The sequence below is a fragment of the Syngnathoides biaculeatus genome, chromosome 2, assembly GCF_019802595.1.
Source record: "Syngnathoides biaculeatus isolate LvHL_M chromosome 2, ASM1980259v1, whole genome shotgun sequence".
Classification (NCBI taxonomy): Eukaryota; Metazoa; Chordata; class Actinopteri; order Syngnathiformes; family Syngnathidae; genus Syngnathoides; species Syngnathoides biaculeatus.
Window position 1 is genome coordinate 19,214,291 of NC_084641.1, and position 18,263 is coordinate 19,232,553.

General features: G+C 42.5%; 1 long non-coding RNA gene across 2 annotated transcripts; it reads left to right on the top strand.

The window, feature by feature from the left end:
- Positions 1 to 38: 38 nt before the first annotated feature.
- Positions 39 to 14,334, top strand: LOC133511062 (uncharacterized). 2 transcript variants are annotated; one of them, XR_009797782.1, is made up of 5 exons: positions 39 to 209; positions 1,409 to 1,589; positions 5,525 to 5,599; positions 5,703 to 6,545; positions 9,707 to 14,334. It is a non-coding gene; the product is annotated as an uncharacterized LOC133511062 (long non-coding RNA). The 2 variants fall into 2 exon arrangements; XR_009797780.1 differs by lacking the exon at positions 9,707 to 14,334 and adding an exon at positions 6,639 to 6,796.
- The last annotated feature ends 3,929 nt before the right edge of the window (positions 14,335 to 18,263 follow it).

Genomic DNA, 18,263 nt, shown 5'->3' on the forward strand with positions numbered 1-18,263 from the left:
TGCGAGAATCGAAGTTGAAGACAGTAGAAGAAGTTCGACTAACTCTCAGCTTTTCTTGCAATGCGATGGCAACATCTTTTCCTTGTCAATTTTATTGTGTTTAATGATTCATGAGATCCGGTATAACACAACAAGTTCCTAATTTGTTTGTGGCTGTTTGCGTAGTCATTGAAATACCTAAACACGTAGGCACATTATTGTGCTCCAAGGTAAGCAATAGATTTGTTTTATTGAAAATGAAATAATGGTAGAACGTTGTACAATTGTTAACCAACTAATTTAACGAAGCTCGAATCATGCTTCTGGTTACAAGTGTATTTCTTTAGGTTAGAGGTGGGAAGAGCGCACGTCAAGGTTTTTTTATTTTTTTTATTTTTTTACTCCAAGACGGTAGACGTGGAGATGATGCATTGGGATCCAGGAGGTCAACACTGGATACATCCCATGGTCCAGCTGTAGCAAGGGAAAACATTTTAGTTGAACACTTCCGTGACATAAGGTGCTTTTCCCAGCAGACTTCCACTGGGATCACTTGGATCAGATTCGGAAACCAAAAACAAGAGATGGTAGTGATTGAGGGGCCTGTAAGAAAAAAATATATATAGTGAGAGCACAGCACTATAGTTAATGATTAGCTCACAGGTTTTCTTGCTGTTAGTCACTTGTAATGTACAATAAGGTTTATAGTGCACACCTGACAAGCTAAATACAAAAAAACCCCAAACTTTTCACTTTTAAATTGGATTAACTGAATTATAATTTGCAGGATTTAGTCTTAATCCTTTTTTACAATGACAAAATTGAAAATTGTTTCCAATTTGAAGGCTTGTTCAGGCATTAAGTTGCATTTTGGAGGAGAGCCAATCTGAATACTGATCTGAAAGCTTCAATCTATAGATTTGATTTTAAAACTTCAGATCAAAATAACATTCATGAACACTAAACACAATTGTGATGCTCATGAAATCCATAAGAATTCCAACTAAATTTTTGTTTAAGCCAAAGCGGAAAAAGTTACATCCTATTGTCCGAATTTAATGATAATTCTTAGACAGTTTTAAATTGCGATAACATTGTCAAGTTGCATCTACAGCTTGCGATACTTCCAAATAATTGGCTGCCCATGCCCCACAGCCCCCCTAATCTAACCAGCCTCTGGCCCGTGTTGGGTCTCAGTAGATTAGAGAGCACTGTAGTGTGTCAGCATGTGACCGTGCTCTCGGACCCCTTCATCAAGCTCCTGCGGAGTGTGACCACTCACCCGGGGAGGAGAGGTCACCCCCCCCCCCCCCAACCTACTAATCACAGACCGAACCGCTGAGCTCCACCTCCTCGCCGGCGGCCAGCAGGTGGATCAACGCGCTCTTTGTAGAACCACCTGAGGGTCTTCTTTCTTGTTTGTTTGCAGATGACGGCTTTAAAGCTCCACATGAAGCTTTTATGTCGAGTTTGGGGCCGCAGCTGCTTCGGTTCGTTATGTGACTGGCGAGAGACGAGCATGTGCACGTGACACCATTCCTAAATGGAAAGTGTGTCGGCGTGGCTGTGTGTTTAAACAGTCCACAACGTAAATGAGAACACTTCAGCAGGTTTGGCAGAATACCTTAAGCTTACTATCAATTAATATTTCTACCACCTACTGCACCTTATTAGGACAGCATAGACTGCATTTGCATTTCCAGAGTCAGCACTTCCTTCACTATGTCACAGAACTACACTTCACTATTAGTGTAACAGATTCAACCCCTCACCAAAAACAAATCACTGGTGGTCAAAAAGAGCTGTTCGACAGTGTGGGAGACATTGAACCGGAGCAGAATATACACAATGCTCGAGAGTTGTTGTGCTGTTGGTTGTCAGAGCAGAAGAGACAGATGAGAGGTCATTTAATAGAATACCAGCTGAAAGGATGAGAAAAAAAAATCGATGGATTTTGGCAATTAAACGTGATGGACGGTGCCCAACCAAATACGCACGACTGTGTGGCGATCAATTCACTTTAGGGAGGAATTTTTCCCAATCTCAAATTCGCAAGAAGTATTTATAACGCCAAGTTGGCTCATTTGAGAACAATGCGTTTAAAAAAAAAAAAAAGAAGACAGGGAGTCGGCTCCAACATACATAGAAGCGTGTTGCGGCCACATGTTAATCTTCGGTAAACCTCCCTGACATACTTTTTTTTTTTTTTAATATGCATTGTTCTCAAATGAGTCCAATGCATATTTAAAAAAAGAAAATAAACCGTCGGTCACAGTGATGTTTAGGTCGGTTAATGTGTGGCCACAACACGCTTCTGTATACGGATGCTGAACCCTATCCCAGCGGTTTAATTTCTGTTTTTATATACACATTGGACTCATTTGACAACAATGCATTTATTAAAAAAAAAAAAAAACGTCTGTCACAGAGAGGTTTACCGAAATTTAAAGTGTGGCCGCAACACGCTTCGTGTACAGAGGAGCCGACTCCCTGTCTCTTTGTTTCCCCCAATAATAGTTAATGAATGTGAGTTTGTGTAAAACCAGGGGTCATTTGTTTAAATATTGGTATTTGTATTGAAAACATCTGAGTGGCTTCATCACTATGTGGGATTTATTCTTGATTGAGAACAGCTCCAGGAACGAAGTATTTGTATGTGTTCAGCCTTTTCTACGCTTTCAAACTCTTCCGTGTAAATCTCGACGACTTACTCACCACATCCATGTGTAGATCCAGTTGTCCAAGACAAGCGCAACTGGGTTAACTGTCCAATTCCTTATCGGCGAAAACATCGGCTTCGGCATTAAATACGGGTCCTCTATGCCAAGTGTCTCTCATTTTTCCACGTACCTTCGTTTATTATCACCTTCTAAATGTTTCACGGTTATCGGACAAAACTTTGGACGTCGTGCTATAAGATGTATTTTCGCGTCGTCTCTAATTGACTTAGCATTGAAGAATGGTTTGCTTGACCGTCAATATGGCCAGTCACGTGACTTCGTTGACGTAGGTGCACGAGCTCTATACTCAGTTGGCCTTCATCATTTGCTCACAATTTATGAAGCAAACATCAATGCAATGTCCAAGTTCTTGGCAACGTATCTGCACATTTCTAAAAGCATTCCCTCCCAGGCATCCTGGACATATCTAAGAAAGATCAAGAGGAATGTTTTGGGAATGAGGGGATGAAGGAGAAAATGTGATAAATGAGCACTGACCACTGAGGAATAATTTTCAATCTATCAACAGCTAACTATTTGATTTCCATGGATTGCTGACAGGGAGGGAGGGGGAGAGGCATCAATTTGAGGGAGGTGTTTATTCATCTTATGTAGATAACACACCCAAAAACCAATTTGGCCACAGTTATTTTTGCATCAAAACAACTATCCAGAATTAGTTTCTTCAAATGAAAAGCTTAAAATATGCACAGTGTTTGTCCTGCTCATACGGTAGTTGTACAACGCCACCCCCTCACCGAAAAGAAGGCATGTTCGGTATGAGTCTAACGTTGGATTTTCCACTCGGAGCCATAAAAGTGATTTAGAGCAATGTACTGCACTAAGTTGAATAAAATTGGATTTAGGACAGGGAAAGCAAGATATAAAGACAATCTAAAGAATGTTTTTACGTTTTCTTTATTATAGATAGATAGAAACCACAAGTGATGAAAGGAAGGAAAAATGAAGGGAAGAAGAAAGCAAAGCTCAGGTCATGCAGCACACAGCGCTTCACCGCTATGTCATCGGCATCCGCGCCTACTTCAATGGACTCCACTGAGGCAGTAAAGCGCCCCCACCCAGCTGAGCCTGCCCTGTCCCCCACCTGTGGCTAACATCATCAGTATGGCCCGCACCAAAACCGAGCGTCATGGAAGCAATTACAGACATGACAACATGCAGCACCGCGGCGGTGGAACATCAGGGAAAGCAACTTTATGACACATTTGGCTCTCTAGCTCAGTTTAAAGGGATGTTGCTTGGCTCATCACATTTGCTCATTTTCAGCATTGGGAGGAGTTTTCGGCTTTTCTAAACTGATAACTTCCAGAGCTTCTCTGGAAGCTTTCAAAGATGTGACATCAAATATTCCTGATTGACTTATCTCAACTTGGCCTCGGAGAGTAGATTTTTCTGTGGAATGTAGGGAGTGGAGAAATAAGCAGACAGGATGAGACCATAAGTGTGACGAAAGACGCAGATTACAAGTGGACATCCAAATATTTGTATATTGACTCATCTACAAGATAGGCCAAATATAATTTATAAATTTAGGGTTAAAATATGCATACGCAGTAACATAGTGACTGGTTGGCGGCCAGTTGGGGGTTCTTACCCGAAGATAGCTTGGATAGGCTCCAGCACGCCCATGACACTTCTGAGCATAAGCGGTAGAGAAAATGGGTGGATGTAAAAAATGAATTAATATAAACAATCCCAGAGAAACTCCAGACTGGTTAATTTGAACACACTCTCACTATTTTATTACATCTAATGGATAGCACAAATTTCTATTAACTTCATTATCACTATGCAATCAGTTGAAAAATAATGCTACCATCGTTTTTACCATTTTGGATGACGTCAGTGTATGAAATCAACACGGCAAAAAAAAACAACAACAAATGGCGACTGGTTTTTATGTAAATAAGGAAGTGCTGGAATACACATAGACATAAAAAGATTTATTTGGTTTCACATTGCATGATTGCTTAGGCACTCCAGAGACGCAACTATTTGAATACAAGTACAGTAAAGCCTTTCTTCTCGAACGTCCTCGTTTTCAAACAAATTGGTTCTCGAACGAAAATTTCGAGATTTTTTTATTTTTGCTTTTGTTTTCGAACAAAAATGGGTACTTGAACACCCTCCCGACAAAACCCGGAAATAACATAATGCGCGTGGCCCAAGCAGCTGACCCACCCATGACGCGTTTTGTTATTGTCTATTTGAACGCCCCCCGAAAAAAACAGAAAATAACATCGCACGCGGCGCAAGCAGTTGACCCACCCGCGACGCGTTTGGTTATTGTCAATTCGAACGCTCCCCCCCAAAAAATGGAAATGACATAATGCGCGCAGCGCAACCAGCGCAATTTTGTTATTCTGTAAAACGCAGCCTCTGTACACAGACGTGTCCCAGTAGTGACAGTTGCTTTTTTTCTTATCGAGGACTACCGTATTAACCCACAATCATGGCTCCAAAGAAGGCAAGTTGCTTGTCTAAAGTTATTCTGCACTTTTGTTAATAAAAAGAAGTTTACAAGGCTGGGGGCCGAGTCGCTACAGATACGGCAATGCACTTCCAGCCTAGTGTACTCTACTACAAAAGCATACATTTTGAGAAAAAAATAAATGAATTTCTTTATTATTATTATTTATTAAGTATTTAAACTATACATGTATTTCTACGATGCAGTTTATTATCAGGAAAAGTTAAAAAAAATTTTAGGCTTGGAACGTATTATGTCTGTTTCCATTTATTGTAATGGGAAACATCGATTCGGTTTTTGAACAAATCACTTCTCGGACTGTTTTCTGGAACAGATTGTGGTCGAGAACCAAGGCATCACTCTGCTTAAAAAGTCAACCACTCCTGACGTCAATTTAAACACACACGAGGTGAATGCAAGCTGTGGATTCGTATGTCAAGTGTCCCCGAACGCACATGGGAAGGGCAGGGGGATGGTGACTGTGTTGTAAAAATGGAAACTTTTATTTACAGCGGAGCGCACGCACAAGCTTACGCCAACTGGCTAACAGAAAGCAGACGCGGGTGAGGAGAGAGGCCGACGCCGACACGCAGCTGAGTGAGCGTTAACTCCCCGTTGCCCGTGCACCAAGAGGAGCATGGGAGTGATAAGAGAGGTGCCAGAATAGAAGAAGCATCACACTCACATGAGATTATTCTCTATAGCTGACATGTTAAAAGATAAAGAAACGGACCATATGGATATTCACACTGATGCTCTTTTAGTGATAGCTGAACTATATGAATGCAGAACCGAGCACTAAGCCTTTAGAGGGGTACAAACATACTCATTATCAGGCTGAATTTGAGTATTTTACCTCTCTTTTGAGCAGGCTCAATTTTCAGATGTGCCCAAAATCAACCATTAGACTGTTTTCAACCACGTGACTACATCCGGGGCACCTGGCCATGTCGGATGGGTTCACTCTACTGACCCGCCGTTCACTCTATTGCTTTTATATACAGACCGGAGCTACACAAATGTTCGTATGACTGTTAAAACTGACGCATGATGGCTAAAAAGACTTTGGAAAGTTATCGGGGCTCATTAGACGTTTCAAGAAACCGTTACCACAAGAAGTTTGCTTTGATTGACAATATCGACCCATTTGCCTTGGAGAAACACAAATGGGACACAACTGTGGGCGTCGGTAACTTATCCAGACATCGTCCACTATCTCCTCTTCTCGACAAGCGCTTATAACATGGGCCAACTAAAGGATTACAAAGGTCTGGAGGCCTACAACCAATTCAACAATGGCTGGGTTCGTCATGCAGCGGTATCCATTGTAAGCAACCTGTCTCCACACTGTTAAGGTTAGTGTACTTGCACAATGCGTGATTACAGTCAGTGTTGTGTTAAATTATGTTGTTTATAACAACGAAAGAGGTGTAGATTATTACTGACAGGGAGAGAGAGAGATGTTCGCCCGGGACGAGTCCCAAGTGGAGCCCGCACCTCTTTCTCCACTTCCACGGTTACATTTTTTAACTCTACTCACAAAACAGCTAGCGGTGCGGTAACTCGTTTTTTTGCAAACTTATTATAATAAAACAGAAAATACAGATTTTGGAGACATGTATTGCATTCACACGAGCATTATGTAGGCCCTTGACCCTAAAGAATACTCCTCCTTCACAGAACTTAGTTATTGCTAAGTAGGTGGGAAATTCTGAAAGGTATCTAATACTTACCAAGAACAAAATGCTCTAAGCAAACTTGGACGTAAGGGAATGACTTGGCTGCTAGATCAGCTTTGCTAATATGAGACAGCAACAGTTGTCACCGTTTGGTTGCTAACTGCTCCGTTTTCTTGCACCGTTTCTTGCTCACAGCTGGCAGTCGAAAGAAAGACGCTTTACAATGCCCACTTTTATTTGGGCACCCGATAACGTAGCAGTGCGCCCCCATCCATAAGCCTTTCTGAAATGATTCCTGCTTAGTTACGGTTTGTTTACGCGAATTCACCAAACCAAAATGGCGACCGCGTTCTCAACCTGAAAGTGTGTGACCTCAAAAGAGTCTATAGAGGAGTGGACTCGAGTCACATGTTTTTCCGCTCTAACCTCGTAACTTGAATCAGGACTTCAGGGTAAAGACTTGAGACTTACTTGTGACTTACAAGGAAATGGCTTGACCCCACCCCTGCCAAGCACTGCGACTGTGGTCCTCACAAGTGAGGTCAACCCATAATGATCTGTATTGATGGCATGCAGAGTATATCATTTAGACAGTGATCCGTTATGATACAAAAACAGCACATTACTTTATAAATGGCTTTTATTCTACCCCCCAGCACGCTCATTCAGGAAGTTTGTGCATTAGCTTGTATTGTGATTCATGTCTGCCACCTGGAGACGAAATGTCTCACTCGTGAGAGGAGCTGACCATTCATGGTAATACCTGTCGAGCGCGGACAGCGGCACTTGATGTTTGCGCTGTCATGCTGATTCATTTCCTTGAACGAACGTCCCCCTGTGCCTTGTGACTCAAACGTGCCTCCCAACATGCCTCTAAATAAGGCAGCGCGCTCGTTCTCTTGTTCGCATCGTCTACAGTGTACCGCGTTTGTGCTTTTCGAGCAGGAGACTCGAGCCAAGTTTCTTGTCCCACTCATCCAGAGACTTGGACGTGACTGGCTGGGTCTCCAAACAACGTCTTATTCATAAGAAAATGTGCACTGCGAATCATCTGATTTTATGAGCCAATGTCCCAGATTGGACAATGAGCCCAATTCTTCAGCAATAGATGCTAACTATTGTGAAATGACAGAAATTACATGCTGGGGGGTGGGGGGGGGGGGCGCTGCTATCATACTGTACATTTACTCTGTGGTACTCTCAACCACAAAGTCTCACTTTTCATGCAATTCAATGCACTTTTTGTTAAATTGACATCATCTCAGTTTTCTGGAATGCATTAGATTAAGATCAAGAGAAAAAGGTGTGTGAACATTTTGTTAAGCGTAAAACCAGTTGACAGTATCCATCCATCCCTTTTCTTTGCCACTTATCCTCACAAGGGTCACAGGGATTGCTGAAGCCTATCTCAGCTGTCATCGGGCAGGCGTGGGGTACACCCTGAACTGGTTGCCAACCAATCGCAGGGCGCATGGAGGCAAACAGCTGGACTCACAATCACACCTATGGCGAATTTAGAGTGCCCAGAGAAAACCCACACAGGTACGGGGAGAACATGCAAACTCCACACAGGTGGATCCGGGATTGAACCCGGGACCTCAGAACTGTGAGGTCAACACTTTACCAGCTGAACCACCCTGCTTCTAGTTAACAGTAAAAAAAGGAACAACATGTAGCAAGTATACCATAAAATGATACAATTTTAACTTTCTATTCAGGAGAATAACAGAGCACTGTTGCCACAGTGGCCCTTGATCAGTAGCCTTGGGGTGCATTTGAACTGCCTAGTTGATGTGACGCAATTCCAATATTTGGCTCTCAAATATCACAATTTAGAAAGTGTGATCATCCTCAATCAATTTTCTGTACCGCTTACACCCTGAACTGGACTCCAGCCAATCGTACGGCACACATAAACGACCATTCACACCTAGGGGAAATTTAGACTTTCAAATTCCACACAGGCGGGGCCAGGATTTGAACCCCGCTCTAATGTGCTAACCAATGTGTGCATGTGTGTGTGTATAATGTACATGATATGTTTCGCTATACCCCAGTGAATGAGATCTTGATGTCATTGGAATTTAGGGGTGGGTGACATTTATATACGTATATGTGTGTGTACATGTACATGCACTGGATAATTTGGCGTATCCCATTTGCATGATGATAGAAGGTGTGAAGAAGTGAGAACTAACTGCAGCGTCTTTGTTCCCATTCTTTTAGTGCGTCAGACATGGTCACACCTGGAGTCAAATGACATTGGGCTCATTGTAGCACATCGAATTTGACCCCAACTTGACGCAAACCTTCACTGTTCTGTTTTACTTGATTACAAAGTAACCACTGGTGGCATTATTTCTTCTTGTTGGGTGGAGAAGTGGAACAAAATCGTTCCTTCGTAAGTCACAAGTCAAGAGTCTTTGAACCCGGTCCTCGTAACTGTGAGGCCAACGCTCTAACCAGTTGATCCACCGTGCCGTCTGGATTGAACTTTTATCAGAAAATGAGTTGGCTGGTCAAAATCTTTGCACTTTCAAAGCCAATTATCAAGGGGCTTAGTTTATTTCCCTCTAACCGATCACTACTACTTTTTTAGTTACTCTATGAAAATACTATGCTAATACTTACTTTTCACACCTTATTTCTGAAGTGACATTAAAGCCACCTGTCACAAATAAGAACTTGCATCCAGTAGTGCTCCAATTAGTAAGCAAGTATTCTACTGACAGTTCTTCTGGAATAAGCAATTAAGTAGAAAATATATTTTTGCTTGGTTAAAGACCAATTATGAATACACAAGAGAAAATGAGACATTTCACGGATTCCTCTTTCAGACGGCAGCATTTTTCTGAGGCAAAAGAGCGAGAGGAAGACCAAAGAAAAGGTTGATGGATGTCGTGAGGGAGGACATGTTGACAGTGGGTGTTAGAGAGGAAGATGCACGAGATATGCTTAGATGGAAAAAGATGACATGCTGTGGCAACCCCTAACGGGACACGCCGAAAGGAAAAGAAGAAGAAGAACAGTATTTTTCTGAAATGGACCTTTCCAACCCGTCAATCACTTGTACAATAATAGCCAATCAGATAGCCACATTGTCCTTACCCCTAGCTTGACATGCCCCTCTTGTCGTCATGTCCCACAAGCAATGCTGGTTGTTAGTAGCGTGCGCTTGGAAAAGTTAATGTTACGAACAAAATGGTCCTCAGATGCGCTTGGGGAACGTGCAATTCTGATGAAAGACATCCTGCTAGGTTACAAGGGGCCCGGTTGATTCATTTTCCAAAGCCTAAAGCACAGTTGATGAAGTCTCTATGATGGATTAAGGCTCACGGAAGAGCGCATGTACAACTAAATGTCGACAATATCAACAAACACAAGGCTGTATATTCGAAGGTAAGTGAGAGAGAAGTATATTCTCTGAGTTTGATTTCATTATTATCAGTGCTTTATACGTTGCAGGAGAACAACTTTCACTTTGTTAGGGTCTCACTGGCCTGCTGAATGAAGTATGTAATGTTTCATGCCGAAGAGTCGGGTTAGTGAGACGTAAATGCGCCATGTCATGCAAGAGAAACATCTATTTGCCCATTTGTATCACATCGGACCTTTAAGACAGAGCACTGGGTTCCATTACGAGCCAAGTCAAATGAATACACTCACTCACTTATAAAGACTACAATGATGTTACTCGTGATCTTTCCAAGTAAAAAGTACTCACCCTACTTTACATGTGCAGCATGATTCCACAATTTTATCCTGTTGGATTTCAAATTGAAGTTTGTGAAGCCTCAAACTTTTTTTGCATCAATTGCCAACATTTCGCTGTAACTCTGACATTGCGTCCTGCTCCGTCCAAAATCTTCATTCTGTGTACATATCCTTGCGTGAAGGACCTTGGCATGTGCTGGTTTAAAAAACGCAGATAAGTAGATTCCTGCTTAAACTTATTTCACGTGAGTATGAAAAACATAAGTCACAAACTCAAGTTCTAAAGGTACAAGTTTATCCAACTGGTATCTCAGTCGGAACCCTTGGGGGCACTATGTAAAAATATGACCTCAAAAAGTGGTGGAAAAAAAGGACACAAGGAAGAATGTAGTTTCATGTTGAATAGATATTAGCTGTGTGCTGATCAAAAAATATTTAAAAAAGTGAATAAAAAAGAAATACAGTATAAGACTGATCCTACACGTGGCCCTCCATGTAATGGCCCCGTCACACCATCATGTTCTGGTTAACGTTCTCTGAACATTTCAATTGTTCTATTTTTCATCGTTCTCAAATGAGGATGACACATCTGGCGTGTGATTAACGTGCGTCTAACGCACGAGAAGCGTGTTACAGCGACCAAATAAGATACCCCTAAAAACCATTAGCGTGTACTAACGTGTCACTGGGGCGCAACGAGCAATTTGTCAATGTTAGACGAGCGTGTTGAGCGTGTGATAAACGGGTGAATAACGACAGAAAAGCGTTTTGCTGGCGTGTAATTTTTACAGTGGAACGGGAACGAAAACGTTTTAAGTTTCATACTCACTTCAGTTGTTCTCGTGAGTTTGAACAGTCAGCATCATGCCGCCTAGACGAAAAAAAAGTGGGGTGCGGACTTCAGCAACTAGCGCTGCAAGTAAGAATGCAAAGCATCTGTTTATATACCCATATATACCCATGCCTGAACGTTCGGGAAACGCACGAATGACGCCAAAGGACGTTCGTTTGACTTTAGTTACACGCTGTGTGCGCTAGGGGATTGTTCAGTGGTCGTTGACAGTTCGCCAGTGAGTCGTTCACTGCAAAGCAAATGATTAAGTAACAACCAGGTAAAGCTCGAGTTACGACTGACTGACGATAGCCAAACGCTCGACGAACCTCAGTAAAATGTTCCACGAACGTTCTTGAACGTTCTGCAGCGTTTAAAATTCAACGTTGATGAACGCTGGTCTCGGTGAGATCGTTCTCCGCCGATTCCCAGCGATCATTGACGTTCACTAGCATTCAAACGACGGTCTTCTGGCGCTATCCCGGCGACCATGGGCGACTACCAACGTTTCCTCAAACGCTATAGAACGCTGACCAGAACGTCATGGTGTGACGGGGCCATAACTAGTTACATAGTCGCTCGCAAAGCTGAGTGCTAATGCTAACAAAAACCAGCATACGCGACATCAATGATGCAATTCCCACAATGCAATCTGATTTTTCTTGTTGTTGCAGTAATCAGCATCATAATTATGCTATCAGGTGTGGTCCTTTTTGTATATGTTACCATTGTTTGTTAGAGTGTGTACCTTATAGACAAGCTGTCACATTTATAGTTAATTTGTTTTTTTTTTTCTTTTTTAAATTAGATTTCATATGTAATCGTTACTTTAGGTTGCGTGTTGAAAAAAAAAAAAAACAATCGATTGATTCCTCAGATTTTGTGCAAAAGGAGTTTAACTGTGAAAAGATAGTAAGAGCTAACTTTGGGATGGGACAGTCATCGAGACCTTCATCATTATGTAGTTACTTAACATGTTTTCCTGTAACAATGCATTACATTACAGCTAGCTATAGCAAGAGAAAGCTACATAGTGTTAGTTTGATCAAAATAGAAATTCTTTTCAAGTCAACGGGTTCAAGTCCAAGTGAAGTCGCAAGTCATTGCTGTTCCTGTCCAAGTCGAGTTGCAAGTCTTTCAACAGATTGTCAAGTTGAGTCTGACTTGAGTCCAAGTCCACATATTTGTCCACTTGGGAACATGTGAAGGTTTGTTGTTTCATGTACAATCGATCACACTTGCAACCCCAAACGAGCTTACTGGAGCCACAGAGTGAAGGAGATCCCCCCGCTAAGCTGTTAATAATCGCATTTATATGACACAACGTGTTGAATTCAAGATCATGCCATGACTGTAATTGGGTGCGACTGTCAGACACATTTCAACAGCACTCAGTCATTGTTAAATTGTGTAAAGTAGTTATTTTGTCTTGTGACAAGAGGACTTTTTCATCTGCAGCTTACAGCACAACATTCCTAAACACAAACACAGGAAATTTGGATTGTTTGACCCCCCTAAGAACACTGTGCCTGCTCAGCCCACCTTTCAAGTAAGGACAAAATGTATCATCGTGAAGCTATTTATACTCCAAAACTGGCTCTTGGAAGAATAGATTCCTTGCGGCCTGGAGAGGACTCGTATAAACTGCAGCAGATTGACTATTAAGGACAGTCCTGAAAGCCTCGCGCTTCGCTGGAAAGAGTTTCAAGACGACCCCTGAGCTCCATTCATCTGCAATAAAAATTCCTGCCTGGATCGTTTTATTTTCTCCCCCTGCAGACTATTGTTTTTCGTTCCAGTAATGACAGCGAGATCAAACTGCATGTTCATGTTGTGGGTATGTACTGTACATTAACAGCGAGCACAACATTTGCATTGGTATATAAAAACATATGGTCGCCATACGCGCAGCATGCGGGACGACTGGTTAGCACATCTGCCTCACAGTTCTGAGGACCAGGGTTCAAATCTTGGCCCCACCTGTATGGAGTTTGTTCTCCCCATGCTTGCGTGGGTTTTCTCCGGGTACTCCGCTTTCCTCTCACATCCCAAATACATATAGTAGGTTAATTGAGTCCTGTAAAAAATCCTGTAGATGTGAATGTTTATCTATATGTGCCCTGCAAGGCTCGTTTGCCAATTTGGCAGACCCGTCTGCGGCAAGATGGGCGTAATAGTGATGGCGTTTCCTTTTATTGCCGGCGTAGAATTTACATAATTTTAAAACTGTTTATTAAAGGTAAAATTATAACACAGGTGTACATATAGATTATGCACATACTTAATATACTACTTTTACAAATGGAAGTTATGTGTCCAGTGTGATGTAATGATGTTATTACCATCATAGCATTGTTGTTTTAATGCTTTCTCGCACAAAGTGTTTCCCTACAAAGTTTTGTTAACTATGAAGCTATTCATATTTTGGTGGGACTCTGCATTCATTCATTCGAGTTGGTATGGAAAGTATTCAAATTTTCACGTTGTTTTATGACAGCTATTTGCTGAAATAAAGTTTGTCTCCCTTCTTATTTTGCACACAGAATAAAATGAATTGTTTTTTTTTGCAGCTTTATTAAAAGAACAAAAAATGAAATATCCTACATCCTTAAGTATTCAGACCTTTTTCTGTGACACTCATACTGTGTATTTAATTCAGTTGCTGTCGATTTTTTTTTTTTCTGATTGTGGTTGGATGAGATGGTTCTACACCTTCATTGTATTCCAGCTTTTTGTAAATTTTACTGGATGGACCTGTTTAGGAAAGCCGCTCACCTGTCTGTATCTGATGAGAATCATGAGATTTAAAAAAAAAAAAACGGCCTGAAGATCTCAGAGCACAGATCAGACCAAGACCTCCATAACCCTTAAATGGTAGACGTTTGGGCCGACGAGAATCTTTCCTAGATCTGCTGTCCAGCAAAACTGAAAACTTCTCAAAAAGACTCGTAGCATTATTAGCTCAAAAGGCCTAAATACTCAGCAGAGGCTCTGAATACTTATGGAGGTGTGACATTTCAGTTGTATTTTTCAATAAATATTCAACATTTCATTTTTTTTCTGTCAATATGGAGTGCTGTGTGTACATTATTTGGGGCAAAAAAAAAAAATTAAATGACTTTAGAGCAGCACGTTGGCTCGGTTGGAAAGCGTTGGCCTCACAGTTCTGTGGTCCCGGTTTCAATCCCAGACCCGCCTGTGTGGAGTTTTCATGTTCTCCCCGTGCCTGTTTGGACTCCGGGCACTACAGTTTCCTCCCACATCCCAAAAACATGCAACATTAATTGGACACTCTAAATTGCCCCTAAGTGTAATTGTGAGTGCAACTGTTTGTTTCTATGTGCCCTGCAATTGACTGGCAACCAGTTCAGGGTGTACCCCGCCTCCTGCTCGTTGACAGTTGGGATAGGCTCCAGCACTCCCCACGACAATTGTGAGGATAGGCGGCTCAGAAAATGGATGGAAGGCTGGATGATTTTAGCAAGTGGCTGCAAAGAGTGAAAACTTTAAGGGACTCTGAATACTTTCCATACTCAGACTGGAAATAAAGTGTTGCCATTCGGACATTTTTCACAGCCATGTTTCTCATCCAGCTGGGCTAATAGTGGGCTAGACCACCCCATTGCTGGTACTACCAGAGAATAACCAGACATAATAAGCATACACAACCACCGGACATTGAAAACATATACTCTGGGTTTCTATAAAATGGCCGAGGGGGCTCTTATATTAACCAGACTGTTGAACAAATAACTGCACGGTTCAGCGCGGTAAACGGGACCAGAAAACAGGTGTGGATTCTACGTGAGGATGTGTCACATTTCAGAAAAGCCGCGTCTGAACCATAATATCGCTGCTGACCTTGCAGCCTTTCATTAGAAGACACCTCACTTCCCGTCTGCTTCCACTCGCTTGTTCTCATGCTTCGTTCTATTTGGCTAGAAACCCAATCCCGACTGAGGACGTGATGTTCGCCGAGGTTTCTTAATGAATCTGCTGACGTTGCCCTGTCAGTCTTCTCGGGTCCTCTGATGTCCTTGCCCTGATGTTGTGGAAGACCTCCAGGTTGAACTGAATTTGACCTCGTAGACTACGAAATATAGCCTTGATAGTATACTTCTAAATAAGGCAAATGTGCCTCGGACAGCTGTGAACATCAACAATTGGCGTATAAGGAGGCGTGGAGGTTTCACGTTGTAAAAGCCGTTGTGTACTCGCCCTGCACATGACACCGTTTATTTGAATGTGACGCTGCTTGCTAAAGTACAGCATTCTTTTGAGACCGCCGCTGACTACAACAACGGCTTTTTTTTTTTTTTTTTTTGGCTCAAAGCCTTCTATATAGGACATACATCAGCAAGTCTTCAAGTGAGATTTTAGAGTGCCGTGACATCGAAGTACAACATGTTTGATTTTTTTTAATACAGCTGAAGGGCTTGGGGGGGGGGGGGGTCATTGATGTACAGGGTTGTCAAACTCAAGGTCAGGTGCTTTTGATAATCTTTAAATATAGTAGAATTGATTGTCTTAAATGAACCTAAGATGCAATTTTACGGAATGGGGGAGGAAGGTGTTGTGTGTGACTGTGAGGCACTCGATGGGTAAATACTACCCACTACGTTGTACATAAATTGTGACGATGCTGAATACTCAACATGAGGTTTTTGGGCAGAATTATGTCCTTGGTTCTGGCCATGTCCTAAATTGGAGTCTGGCTCCCTATCGTCGGTGTGTATTTGCCACAGATGGCACTGAGCGGGGTGGTGGGGTGGGGCTCTGTTGTTTTACACTATCTAACATCGCAGGCAGGATTGGCATTTCCCCGACATTGTTAATTTTTGTGTAAACAAGCATCGCGACCGAGGAACTTCCAGCAGTGGAAGAAAAACACGTCGCCATCCAGCCCATTAATTGCGACGGAGTCATGACATTCGCGGGCACTGTTTTCATTGGAGCTCGCAAATGGCCATCATAACACAAACTTAAAAGCCTTTTACTGGATACGGAACCATATTTGGTAACCTGAAAATTCAAGTTGGACAACACGAGACTCAACACAAAGTAGTCGAAGCATGTTATCGCTACCAACTCTTAAGAGGGGGGAAAATAATGAGGACAACACATATTGTTCTAACCACAGCATATCTAATAAGAGCTCAGTTCAGCAAACATCCATCCATTTAACCATTTTCTGAACCACTTATCCTCTTTCGAGTTACGGGTGGGCTGGCCTCGAGTGGTGGGGTGCACCCTTAACTGGTCATCAGCCAATTCCAGGACTCAAAAGAGGGAGTGCCTTCTTTTTGTTAACTTTTTACGTGTGACATTGACAAATGTAAACATGTTTAGTTGGTAAATGTTTTGTGACAACATCACTTTGGCCCTAGAAAACACGACTTATATTTCTGTTATTTCCTTTGGGTACACTGTATACTAGTAAACTGGACATCCAAATGTTATAGAAGACTGGTAAAGATTGACGCCTATGGGCAAAATTGTATATTTGCCATATTTGTGTCTAAACACGAATGCAGCCCTATGGGGGCACAAACCAGTGCAATCTGTAGGCCGGTCCCAAGCCCGGATAAATGCAGAGGGTTGCGTCAGGAAGGGCATCCGGCGTAAAAACTGTGCCAAACAAATATGAGCGTTCATCTAAAGAATCCCATACCGGATCGGTCGTGGCCCGGGTTAACAACGCCCGCCCCCGGCACTGCTAACCTGCAGGGCGTCGGTGGAAATTCAGCTACTGTGGGTCGAAGACAAAGAAGAGGAGGAAACCGGATCCAGCGGCAGAAGAAAAAGAGGAATGCACAGAGCCTACAACTGAGTGTAGGGACTTTGAATGTTGGGACTATGACAGGAAAAGCTCAGGAGTTGGTTGACATGATGATTAGGAGAAAGGTTGATATTCTGTGCATCCAAGAGAGCAGGTGGAAAGGTAGTAAGGCTAGAAGTTTGGGAGCAGGGTTTAAATTATTCTACCACGGAGTAGATGGGAAGAGAAATGGAGTAGGGGTTATTTTAAAGGAAGAGCTGGCTAAGAATGTCTTGGAGGTGAAAAGAGTATCAGATCGAGTGATGAGACTAAAATTTGAAATTGAGGGTGTTATGTATAATGTGGTTAGCGGCTATGCACCACAGGTAGGATGTGACCTAGAGTTGAAAGAGAAATTCTGGAAGGAACTAGATGAAGTAGTTCTGAGCATCCCAGACAGCGAGAGAGTTGTGATTGGTGCAGATTGTAATGGACATATTGGTAAAGGAAACAGGGGCGATGAAGAAGTGATTGGTAAGTACGGCATCCAGGAAAGGAACTTTGAAGGGCAGATCGTGCTGGACTTTGCAAAAAGGATGGAGATGGCTGTAGTGAACACTTATTTCCAAAAGAGGGAGGAACATATAGTGACCTACAAGAGCGGCGGTAGAACCACGCAGGTAGATTATATTTTGTGCAGACGATGTAATCTGAAGGAGGTTACTGACTGTAAAGTAGTGGTAGGGGAGAGTGTAGCTCGACAGCATAGGATGGTAGTATGTAGGATGATTCTGGTGGTGGGTAGGAAGATTAAGAAGACAAAGGTAGAGCAGAGAACCATGTGGTGGAAGCTGAAAAAGGAAGAATGTTGTGCGGCCTTCCGGAAAGAGGTGAGACAGGCTCTCGATGGACAACCGAAGCTCCCGGAAGACTGGACGACGACAGCCAAGGTGATCAGAGAGACAGGCAGGAGAGTACTTGGTGTGTCATCTGGTAGGAAAAAAGGGGAGAAGGAGACTTGGTGGTGGAACCCCAAAATACAGGGAGTCATACAAGGAAAGAGATTAGCGAAGAAGAAGTGGGATACTGA